The sequence below is a fragment of the Acinonyx jubatus genome, chromosome A3 (genome assembly GCF_027475565.1).
Source record: "Acinonyx jubatus isolate Ajub_Pintada_27869175 chromosome A3, VMU_Ajub_asm_v1.0, whole genome shotgun sequence".
Classification (NCBI taxonomy): domain Eukaryota; kingdom Metazoa; phylum Chordata; class Mammalia; order Carnivora; family Felidae; genus Acinonyx; species Acinonyx jubatus.
Genome location: NC_069388.1, coordinates 85,391,218 through 85,403,781, shown reverse-complemented (window position 1 = coordinate 85,403,781; position 12,564 = coordinate 85,391,218). Strand labels below are relative to the sequence as shown.

General features: G+C 43.2%; 1 non-coding gene across 9 annotated transcripts in view; it reads left to right on the top strand.

The window, feature by feature from the left end:
* LOC106967762 (aspartic peptidase retroviral like 1) overlaps nt 1-12,564 on the top strand; it is a 121,873-nt gene that overhangs the window by 21,540 nt on the left and 87,769 nt on the right. For 7 of the 9 annotated variants that reach the window (XR_008289379.1, XR_008289384.1, XR_008289383.1 and 4 more), the window contains exons 5-6: nt 5,476-5,618; nt 7,307-9,080. This is a non-coding gene — a transcript (aspartic peptidase retroviral like 1). Of the gene's footprint in view, nt 1-5,475; nt 5,619-7,306; nt 9,081-11,683; nt 12,364-12,564 lie in introns of those variants that run through there. The other 2 variants (XR_008289385.1, XR_008289386.1) reach the window with 2 other exon arrangements.

The window sequence follows — 12,564 nt, the reverse complement described above, 5'->3', positions numbered from 1 at the left end:
TTCTGACCTGGAATGGTCTTTGAATGTATGGCAGTGTTAGTGTGGTCTAATATATGCCAAATAGAGAATCTTGGTGATTGGTGCCAGTCATTAGCCCTTAGAGGCATTCTGTATGTTTTTCTGTGTGGCCTGGAAGTCTTCTACAGACTGACCAGTAGCTGGCATCACGGTGGGTACCTGGGGAGAATCACGGGGATAGGAGCAGTACTTACTAAAAAGGGATATATTCTCTTTTGAAGGTTGGATGGAGTGATTATGTGCACATCCTGGGCAGTCTAAGGCCCAGTCACCTTGCCTGTGTGAGGCAAGGTATCTGTATTCCCCTCCTAGGGCTCTGCTGGGAAAACCAACCTAAGAGGGCCAGAGATCATGGCCACTCTTAGTGATTCCCACAGGAATGCTCCCCATCTTTGACTCCTCTGTTGTTTAAGCCCCATGCTCTGATGGCCTGCCTTCTGTTTTCTGCTTTGGTACCTTCAAATTTCATAATCCATTCTGACTTTTCTTTCTAGATTACTCCATGCCCAGCTTGATTCTTGGTTCTACATAGTCCTCTAATTTTGACATTGTCAGTCAGCTTCAAGTGTGGGCCTTCCTCCATGAGCCCTGTTTGTAGAGCTATGATTTTGAAGCTTTAATGCATCAGAATCACCCATGCAGGCAAAGGAGGAGGTTGCTGTATACTTACTTAAAATGCAAATTCCGGGGTGCCTGGGTGGCTTGGTTGGGCATCCGACTTTGGCTCAGGTCATGATCTCATGGCTCATGGGTTCGAGCCCCATGTCAGGCTCTGTGCTGGCAGCTCAGAGCCTGGAGTCTGCTTCGGATTGTGTGTCTCCCTCTCTCTCTGCCCCTCCCCTTCTTGCACTCTGTCTCTGTCTCTCAAAAATAAATAACCATTAAAAATAAATAAATAAAATGCAAATTTCTGGGGCACCTGGGTGGCTCATTCAGTTAAGCGTCTGACTCTTAATCTCAGCTCAGGTCTTGATCTCAGCTCTGGGTGTGAAGCCTACTAAAAAAATGCAAATTCCTGGGGGCACCTGGCTGGCTGAGTTGGAAGAGCATGTGATTCTTGATCTCGGGGTCATGAGTTTGAGCCCCACAATGGGTGTAGAGATTACTTATAAAAAATAAGGGTGCCTGCATGGTTCAGTGGCATCTGACTTTTGATTTCAGCTCAGGTCATGATCTTGCAGTTTGTGGGTTCATGCTCCACATCAGGCTCTGTGCTAACAGTGTGGAGCCTGCTTGGGATTCTGTCTCTTTCTCTCTCTCTGTGTTTTTCCCCTGCTTGTTTTCTGTCTCTCTCTCTCAAAATAAATAAAAATAAACATTTTAAAAATATAAAAAAATAAATAGGGGTACCTATGTGGCTCAGTTGGTTAAGTATCTGACTCTTGGTTTCAGCTCAGGTCACGATCTCAGCCCTGAAAGGGGTTTTGCGCTGACAGTGTGGAACCTGCTTGCGATTCTCTCTACCCCTTCCGTTCCCCTCTCCCCTCCCCCTTAATACAAAATGTACAGCCACTCAATACAAAGTAACCCCATGTTACTCTCTTAGTACCTCATTTGCTTTCATTAGACCCCTTACTGCTTTTTTAATAGTTTGTCTTTCTCACCTACCAGATTATAAATTCCATTAAGGTAGGGACCTTCTTGCTAGAGGTTGTATTTTCAGTGCCTAGAGGCATTCAGGAAGTATTTGATGACTAAATTACTCCTTACCTTCTTGTCAGTACCCATGTGGGTTCTTTGTGGCTCTGCACAAACTCTCATCCTTTGTATGTGTTGTTGCCTCTGCCAGAAGCACCCTTACTCTCAGCAGCTGGTCAGACTTTTTCTTGTCCTTTCCCACTTCTCTCAGCAAGTCTTTGACTTCCCCAGGCAGTGCTAGTTCAATAGAGTTAGCACTTTGGTCCTCTCAAATGGACTTTTTGCCCTGTGTGGTGATTTTATCTGTGTAAGAGATAGATGGTATTGCCCTTGGTTTACCAAAAGCTCTGAGAGGTGGATTAACTTGGAAGTGGTTAGAACTGAGATTCAAACTCCTATGTATCTGTAGAGCCCTCACTCAATCCACCTTGCTTGCTCTAAAAGAAACCAAAGAGACCTAGACACACTGAAGTGAAAGAGATTTTGTCTTTAATTAGGTAATGAAAGTGTGTGTGTGTGTGTGCGTGCATGCATGTGTGTGCATGTGTGCATGCATGTGTGTGCATGTGTGCATGCATGTGTGCATGTGTGCATGCAGTGTGGGATGTTCCCTGTTGAAAGCCCAGGAAAGAGCAGAAGCTAGATGGGGCATGAAAGGCTGTGGCCCCATGGTGTGTAATGAGGCTTCTGTGTTGCAGGCCTGAGGAGAATTTCAGATTTCTGACCTCTTCCTAATTTCAAGCCTGGGTATTCAACTGTCCGCAGGGCCACTTGGATCTGTATGTATCATTGGCTTCCTAAATTTAGTAGCATATGGTAGGAATGTTTGATTACAGTGATTTGTCATTTTTGGTGATAGTATATGAAAGCATTTAACACAGGGCCTTTTGCACACTGTAGGTTTCCAACAGGTGACAGAGAGTATGTGAGAAATATTTTGAAACTGTTAAGTCTTTCCCCAGGTCCCTTAACTCTACTCCTGTGCCTCCTACCCTCAGGCTAAATAGGAGATAGCAACATGGATTCCACCTTTGGGAACTTGCTGATTCCTTGTTGGTGGCTTTATGCTTAGGCAAGAAGTGTAATTGATTTCCACATATCTGAGAGCATATATATCTGGACCCTGTCCACCAGATTACTCAAAATCTTACCCCAGACTGAAAATGTTACTTTGGGCAACTTTCTTGGTAGGTACCTTAGGCTTGAGAATCTTAGTGGGGAAGACTGCGAATCTCTAGGATGGTCATGCAAGGTGGTGAATGTATGGGGGTTGAACATGAGTGTAACTTAGCCAGGATAGCTTATTGGGTGCAGACATGGAGGAAGGGATAAAATAGGGAGCAAAATGGGCTCAACTCTTTGTAATTTTCTGCTTGTACGAAGGTGTACGCACTTGTGTGCCAGGGGCAGAGCTCTGGCCTGCTGTGAGAGTCAGGTTTACTCCTGGCTGCCCTGCAAGGCATTTGGGATTTAGTAGGAGATGAAATAGGAAATCTGAATCCCAGATAGCTTTGCTTCAGATCTTATAGATCTGTAGGAAGGAAGTGTGCTTCCCAGGATCTCTCAGTCCTCTGAATCACCACCTACATGCTGAAATAAGGAATTCCATCCAGATGTATGGGGGTGTCCCTTCATCCTTCTTAGGCTCCATCAACTTGCCTTGATCTTAAGCTTTTATCCTTTTCCCCCTGTCACTGACCTGACTTCTGGAAAGGAGAGGGAAAAGGATGAGGAAGGAAGGGGAGAGTTAAATAACTTGTGGGGGGTAGGTGGATTTGTGGTCCTTAAATCTTTTCTGGAACGAAGTGTAGGTGTGAGGAGGAAGTGAGTGAGTGGGGAGAATAAATAAAGGCTACTGGTCTGGCACTCAGCCTGGACCCCTGCTTAGTATTATCATGTTCTTTCTGTGTTGTTTTTCTTCTCCTTTTTAAAGCATAAGTGTGTATGCACATGTAATTTCATGTCAGTGGAATCATACCTTAATACTGTTTTTCTTATACTGTTTTGTAATTTTCTTTCATTTTTTCTCTAGCTTTATTGAGATATAATTGACAAATGATTATCACAATATGGTTATCGCCTGACATAGTTACCTATTTTTGTGTGTGTGTGGTAAGAGTCATTTTATAATTTGTTATAGACACTTTATCATGTAAATAAATATAGAATAAATGGCTAAATTATATTTCTATTTTTTAAATTAAGTTTATTTTTGTGAGAGAGAGAGAGAGAGAGAGAGAGGGCAGGCAGGCCCATGTGTGGGAGGGGCATGGCAGGGGGAACAGAGGATCCGAAGTGGGCTCTGTGCTGACAGTGGAGAGCCTGATGTGGGGCACGAATTCATGAATCTTGAGATGATGGCCTGAGCGAAGTTGGATGCTTAACCAACTGAGTAACCTAAGTGCCCCGCTAAATTATATTTTGTTGCATGGATGTACCATAATGCATTTTATTCTTCAGTATTGAATATGTTTATCTCATTTGTTATCAATGGGCCCTTCCCTGACCCCCTTACTTAAAATTGTAGCAAACCCCCTTTCTTTCCTTTCTCCCTTCTCTCCTTTATTTTTGTCTATAGCATTCAGCACCATTTGGTACATACTTTTCTTATTTATTATTGCCCACCACCCTCCATTAGAATGTAAGCTCCATGAAGACAGATTTTTTTTTTTCTTTTTTTATTCACTGCTCTGTAGCTGTTGCTTGAAACAGTTCCTGGTACACAATTGGTACTTGATAAATATTTGTTGAATGAATGAATTTGTTGGACTTTTGGTGTACTTGTTGGGCTTTTTTTTTTTTAAGTTTATTTTATTTTGAGAGAGAGCACACATGCATGTGCGAGCAAGGAAGGGGCAGAGAGAGAGGAGAGAGAAAATCCCAACAGGTTCCATGCTGTCATGCAGAGATCTATGGCGGGCTCAATCTCACAAGTGGTGAGGTGATCTGAGCCAATATCAAGAGTCAGACACTGAGCTGACTGAGCCACCCAAGCTCCCCTTTGTTGGGCTTTTTTAAAATTGTTTTAATGTTTATTTATTTTTGAGAGAGAGAGAGACAGAATGTGAACAGGGGAGGGGCAGAGAGGGGGCAACACAGAATCTGAAGCAGGCTTCAGGCTCTGAGCTATTAGCACAGAGCCCAGTGTGGGGCTCAAACTCACAAACTGCCAGATCACGACCTGAGCCAAAGTCAGACATTTAACTGACTGAGCCACCTAGGCGCCCCAAATTTTTGAAAAATGTTTATTTATTTTTGAGAGAGAGAGAGAGCATAGGGGCAAAGAGAGAGGGAGACACAGAATCCAAAGAATGTTTCAGGCTCTGAGCTGTTACCACAGAGCTCGACACAGGGCTTGAACCCACCAACCATGAGATCATGACCTGAGCTGAAGTTGGGCACTTAACTAACTGAGCCACCTAGGTGCCCCAAGGATATACACATTTAAAATGTTGGTTCATGGAACCAAACTGCCCTTAAGAATGTTAACTTCTAGGGGCACCTGGGTGGCTTGGTTGGTTATGTGATTGACCCTTGATTTAGGCTCAGGTCATGATCTCACAGTTTGGTTGGTGAGGTCAAGCCCCACTTCGGGCTCTACGCTGACAGTGCAGAGACTGCTTGGGATTCTCTCTCCCTGTCACTCTCTCCCTCTCCTTCTCACACTTGTGCACGTGTGTTCACTCTCTCTCTCTGTCTCTCTCAAAATAAATATTTTTTTAAAAATGTTAACTTCTTCCAACAGAACACGAGATTGTCTATTTCCCCACATTATTAGTAATACTGGGTTGTATGTTTTTCATCTTCCCCATTTGACAGGTGAAAAGTGGTCTTGTCACTGTAAATATGGTGGTTGAGAATGTGACTCTGATACGATGTGATGTGATATGGAATATGATTCTGGAGCCAGCCTGCTGGGGCCTGAATTCGGACATAACCACTTACTGTGTGACCTTGGGTAAGTCATTTAACTTCTCTATCCCTCAATTTCATCTTTGATAAGGTAGGTATAATAATAGCTCATATTTCGTGAAGAATAAATCAGTTAATCTAAAATGTTTCAAATAGTCATGGAGATATGTCACTCAGGTATTTTAAAAAAAATTTCTTTTAACATCTATTCATTTTTGAGAGATGGAGAGAGAGCATGAGTGGGTAAGGGGCAGAGAGCGAGGAAGACACATAATCTGAAGCAGGCTCCAGGCTCCAAGCTGTCAGCACAGAGCTCAAACCCACGAATTGCGAGATCATGACCTGAGCTGAAGTCAGATGCCTAACTGACTGAGCCACCCAGGCGCCCCTCACTAAGTATGTTTTAATGTTTCTTTGTATATTAAAGATTGAATATCTTTTCAAATGTATTTTTGACGTTTATATTTTTTGAGTCATTGATCCATGTCCTTTGCACATTTTTCCAGTATTATTTTCTTAATAATTCGTAAGAGCTAAAGTGTTGACCATTATATATGGTGCAGAATTGTCCCCAGTTTGTCATTTGTCTTTTGACTGTGTTTATGCAGTTTTTTGTTGTTGTTGGGAAATTCTGCATTTTTAGGTGGTCAAAATAATCTTTTCTTACAGTTTTTCCTACTGCTAGGCCAATATTTAGAAAAGGCATGCTTCCCTACCTGAAAATTATAAAAATAGTTATTCATTCTCTTTGAATACTTGGGGTGTGTGTGCGTGTGTGTGTGTTTAAACTTAATCTTTAAGTCTTTGATCCATCTGGAATTTATTTTGATATGAAGATAGCAGTAGATATCTGGATCTATTTCTTTTCAGTTGTGTACTGTCCCAAACCTGTTTATTAAAAAAGAAAGAGCAGCAGCCTTTAATCTTTAATCTTCCTTCCCCTGATTTGAAAGTAAGATATCCTAGAGATAGCAAATCTCCATTTCAGAGAATGAATTTCATGTTTGGACTCAGTAGTCATTCAGTTGCTAAGCTGTGGGATGAATATGCTGTGTAAAGCAGTTTGGGATCAGAACTCACAGCTTGACTCTAAGTGATGAGACTGCTGCATTCACTAGTGTAGGCTTCTCTGCTGGCTCTTCTTTGGAGGCTCCTTCTAAATAGGTCCTACTTTGAGGACTGCTTTGAAGGGGCTATTGTTAATTTGGAATGGCAAATTCTGTGTCTTTCAAAAAACAAATGAAGTAATTGTAGTGGATGTTTCCTCACTCCAGCCCAGAGTATTGGTAGGGTATTTATAGGGGTATTGAATGGTAATGAACCCATTGTCTTCTACCTGTGTCCTCAGGTAGAGCAGGTCTTTTTGGAACTCTTGTTCTGTCTAGTTTCTTGCCTCTGACTCAAGATGGAGGGAGAGTGGGTCTTATATAACAGAGTGTTCACATATCCCATGGCAGCTGTCATCTGCTAAAGATGATGAAGAAGGGTAGCTAATTCTTACAGGGCATATGTTATGTGCCAGCAGCTGTTCCAAGCACTTTACATATATAAAGTTTTTATGAGATAGGTGTTCTGTACTGGGTTGAATAGTGTCTTCCCAACAGTTCATGTCCACCCAGAACCTATAAATGTGATCTTATTTGGAAGTGGGATCCTTGTAGATGTAATCAAGTTAAGATGAAGTCATACTGGATTAGGATGGGCCCTAATCTAGTGACTGGTGTTCTTATATGAAGAGGGAGACACAGAGAGAGAAGATGTCCGTATGAAGATGGAAGCAGAGATTGGAGTTGTGCTGCCACGAACCAAGGGATGGCAAGGATTACTGGCAACCACCAGAAGCTGGAAGAGACAAGGAAAGATTCTCCTCTGGAGCCTTCAGAGGGAGCATGACCCTGCTGAAACCTTGATTTTGGACTTCCAGCCTCCAGAACAATGAGAGAATAAATATCTTTTGTTTGAAGTCACCCAATTTGTAGTGTTTGTTACAGCAGCCCTGAGAAACCAAACATGCTCTTTTATCATCTTCTTTTTCGAATAAGGAAACAGGCCCAGAGAGGTTAGATACTTTGAGATCTCTGTAGGCCACTGCTCTGCTGGCTGGGCACTTACTCTGAAGCTCCTCATGTTGCTGTTGTCAGCTCTGCACCACGACCATTACACCTTTTGGTAGTGCTGGGGCTGAGCTGAAGGAATGGCTCCTCCTCTAACACAGCAGGCCACAGCCCTTCCCCATTCTTGCCTTCTTCACACCCTAAAGCAGAAACTCCTCTCAGGAGGCTTCTGACTGTAGCCTGATCATTTCCGCAGGTTGCTTCCCAGCCCCACTCCTCCAGGTGATACCAGGCTTTTATTATTTTTTAATTAAAAAAAATTTTTTTAAATGTTTATTTTGAGAGAGCATGAGCAGGGGAGGGGGCAGAGAGAGGAGACAGAGGATCTGAAGCAGACTCTGTGCTGTCAGCATGGAGCCCAACACAGGGCTCGAGCTCATGAACCATGAGATCATGACTTGAGCTGAAGTTGGACACTTAACCAGCTGAACCACCCAGGTGCCCCTGGGTTTATATTTTTCATTTCCATGCAGTGTTAGAGAAATGTGGGTGACATTTGGGGGGAGTGTCACTCAGTTTCTAACAGTTTTTATGTTTCCCATTTCTGGCCTGCTATACTTCCTAGAACTCCTGTCAGTAGACGACTCAAGTCTTGGTGTGGATTTTTGTTTTCGTTTTTGAGCTTCAGGATATCACACACAGCTCAATTGGCACATACCACAGTTCATGGCTGTGAGCAGAGAAGGAGCAGCATCATGGCCACATTGGCTCTGAGGGCCCTGGTCACCTGTTTTTGATAAACCGAACATACCACAGTGGCTCTGTCCTTTGCCAAAGTGAGTGGGGGATAAGGATGTTCTCTGACCCAGCCCAGCTACCTAAACAGCTCCTTATTTGCCCATGGTCTCTTTTGCTGGCATCCCAGAAGGGATCTCCTTCCTCAGCATCTCATTGCTGGCTGCAGAATTTTGCCTATTTTCCAATTTGGACCTTTTGCTTTGGGTCCTGCTCTTACTCTTAACAACTCTCACTAGGCTGAGCTCCAGGAACTCAGGAACCATATTTGTTTTGTTTGCTGCTATATCCTAGGAATGAGGAAAAACCTGGTACTTACTAGCCCCTCAAGAAATGTATATTGAATGAAGAAATGAAACAATAGTAAACACAAAATAAGGAAAATCCAGCGAAATTCTGATTTTTACCATGATGACTAATTAGATCAATATAATTTGAAATATCTGTTTTTGTCTCTGCTTTTCCAGTTCTCTAAGCACATGCTATTGGATAATCCTGCCTGGATCAGTCCTTTCCTCACCTTGGACTTCACCTTCTTTTCCTCTTTATTCTATCTGCTAAAGTTGCCAGCCAGCCTCTTTCACCCCAGAGGGGGATCCGGCTCCTGAAATCCCAGCCTATGCTAGTGCCTCATGCTTCCTGGGGGCTTGCCAAGAAAGTCAAGTAAGTAGAACATGCACGTTGCTAAAGAGTACCTCAGAGAACTCCCATACTGAATTGTGATTTATAGGCAGCATAGTACATTGTGCCAAGTGATTACACTTAGGCCTTTTTTAGTTGTAATAATCTGCTTCTGTGATCCTGTATGTGGAAAGCCCAGAAGTGTCTCTGTGGTCCTCCTTTCTGGATCACTAAGAAGTCAAGACACAGTCCCACTCTGCCACCTGTATTAATCTGACTGTTGAAACCATTCAGAGAAGCAAGGTAGGTTTCTGGAAGTAAAGCCCAGGCCTCCTACAGGCTATTCTAAGGCTGTAACCGTGATCAAATCTGTTGCTGCTTCATTTAAAAGAACTTAGAATAGTGTTGGAAACATCATAGGATTAAAGCACCACTGTAGCTTCTTGGCTAAGGAAGTGGTGTATGGTGGCCAGAGAAGATGTGGTAGCAAAGGCTCCCAAGTTCTTTTCTGGACCTGTTGATTTGAGGTGAGACATTTGACAATCGGAGATGATGTCCTTTAGCTCTCATGGTTTCTCATCTTTAACACAGAGTGATGTGGGTGGGCCATGCCTGTAGAGAGAGAGGCTGACATTGTGATCTAGAAAAGCTCATCATTAGGTGTCCTTCCTTTCATTTGAATTTCTAGTTCTATTTTTATTTTATTATTATTTTTTTAGTTTTTAAAGATTTTTGTTATTTTAAGTAATCTCTGTACCCAATGTGGGGCTTGAACTCACAACCCCGAGATCAAGAGTCGTACTCTCCACCAACTGAGCCTGTCAAGCACCTCTGTAACTCCTTTTTTTTAAATGTAGAAATCCTACACGCACAGAATTAATATAGGAACCCAGCAACATCCACATTTTACTTGAATTCATTTCATCAGAATTGCTTTCCTTTTAATAGTGTGATTAGATCAGTTCTAAGGGATAGAAACTGATAAGGCTTAGGAAAAGAAGGCTAGGTTTGTGTGGGGCACACACCTTGGCCTTGGACAGCTAGAGAATAACATTAGGGCACCAGGTACATGATGAACTAGATGGGAGAGAACTCTTTATTCCTGGAGAGCCAGGCATATGTCAGACGCTTTTCATATGTTTTCTTTTTTTTTTTCTTCTTTTTCTTTTTCATATGTTTTCTTACTTAATTATCATAATGGAAACCAATGAAGTATCATCTTCATTTTTTTACATGGGCAAGCTGATAGTCAAAGAAGTTATGTAACTTGCCCAATGTCAGACAGCTAATAAAAGGCTGAGCTAGGGTTTACTTCTCCTCAGGTCTGTCCAGTTCCAAAGCCTGTGCTGTTTTCACAGAGCTTGTCTGTCTCTGACAAGATTTAAGGAAAGAGGGTAGGGAAGACAGAGAAGATGGGAGAGATGCCATCTTTCTCTGCCTCACAGTTTTACTTGTTGAGACGTGTTTAGCCAGAGCATCTTGCTTATAGAATGCTAGGTTCTATATATAGAGATGCTGCAACAGCATATGTGGGAAAGATACCAATTGGCTCTAGGGGAGGATTTTCAAAAAGTCTTTGTTCTTTACCTCTAGGTCTTCATTGCAGTGTAATCCACAAGTGTCAAAACACCACTGGTAACTCTGGTTTACTGCTTAAGAGGCACTTATCCTATTCTCCAGATAACATTTATTGATGTGTCCCAAGGAGTAAGCTATGATGGGGGCAGAGGTGAGGGTGTGGTGTGCCCTTACTGTATGTACTGGAGCTGGTGGCACCTGTTATGTGACTATTACGGTGAATTATTACTGAGTAAACAAGAGGTGTCTCTCTTTTGCCTTTCTAAGGGAGACCAGATGGCAGTGGTTGCTGGCTTAGGTCCAGGGGAGCCTGGCCTCTGGGCTGGCAGAGGAGACAGCTTGAGTGTGTCAGGTGATGGAATAAGAAGAAACAAGGCTGGATTGTCAAGTGGTATAATTTCAGGGGCACCAAGAATGTGTCCTGCCCCTCTAAGACTTACTTCAGCTCTTTGCTAGTGCTTGGAATTCAGCAAGTGAAATTTATTTCCCTTAATTTAAGTCTTCGAGACCCTATTAAAAACGAAGATATGAAGAATTTAGGCATGATGTTGTCTGGAGAATAGCTGACAGGCAGAATGTAACAAGGAGTGTGATGGTCTGTGGTTTGCTGTGATGTCCTCAGACAAGACTGGCATAGATCTTAGGAAGTAGGAGGCAGCTTCCCAGAAGTGATGTAAAATGGTGGCGCAAAAGAGGCTGCTGATGACAACACGGGCAGGGCACTTCCTCAGAGGCTGCTGGTCGCAGACAACTTCTGGTCTTGATTTCCCAATATGTTGTGCTGAGATAGGGCTTTACCAGAAAGCAAAATAAGCCACGTAAAAACGAATGACAAAGCATTTGGGGTGTCCATGCAAAGGTGCAGTTCCCCCTTGTCCACTAACTTTGGTGGAGCCAGAATAACTAATCCAGAGGCTGCCAGCATAGAGCCTTTGATTCACATCTACAGCTTTTTTGGCTTGAATTCCTCCAAAGAGAGCTTTTCTAGTTGACTGTTCATCATCTTTCTTCTAGCACTGCTCTCAAACTGCCTTAGTAATCTAATTCTCACATCTTTTCTCCCCCAGGGAGTCTTCGACAGAAGCAACTTAAATCTTCATACCTTTCCCAGCTCCTCACAGTTGGGTTCATGGATGCCCTTCACCCACTTGCTTCAACTTCTACTCTATCCATGTTCCTACCCTAAGTGTAGAGCATTTTGTTTTGGATCAGACTTTTGGCTTCATTCAGGCCTCTGGGGTCCTTCCAACACATTTCCCAGAAGGCTATTCTAGGAATGGTCTCCACCCCTCACCTCCTGAAATTTGACAGGGTCTGGACCTCTCTTCTTTGTGAAATTAGTGCAACTCTGTGGAAGTGTCTGGATATATCACACCCCTTCCTGTCTCCCCAACCACCACACCCATACAGAAGATCTAGTGATGTAGCTAGGATCTGCTGATCACCAGGACTTTGTAGCCAGTGCCCCCAGCAGGGAGGGACTCCTGGATAGGTTTACTATACTGTGAACGACACCTATGTCCACTACTCTCTGCCTCTCTTCCATCTCACCTTTATTTTGTCTTTTCCCTAAGAAGACAAAGATCTGTCCAGTTGTCCTGCCTTGACCCCCTAGTCTTATCTTGGACTAGAATTCTGCTGTCAACCCCTCAACAGGGGCTGGGGCTTTTGCTTTCCAGCCTCTCTAAGGTCAGGTCACTTCTCTGATACTAGAGACTTTTCTTTTTTTTTTTTTTTTTTAAATTTTTTTTTTTTAATGTTTATTTATTTTTGAGACAGGGAGAGACAGAGCATGAACGGGGGAGTGTCAGAGAGAGAGGGAGACACAGAATCTGAAACAGGCTCCAAGCTCTGAGCAGTCAGCACAGAGCCCGACGCGGGGCTCGAACTCACGGACCGCGAGATCGTGACCTGAGCCGAAGTCGGATGCTTAACCGACTGAGCCACC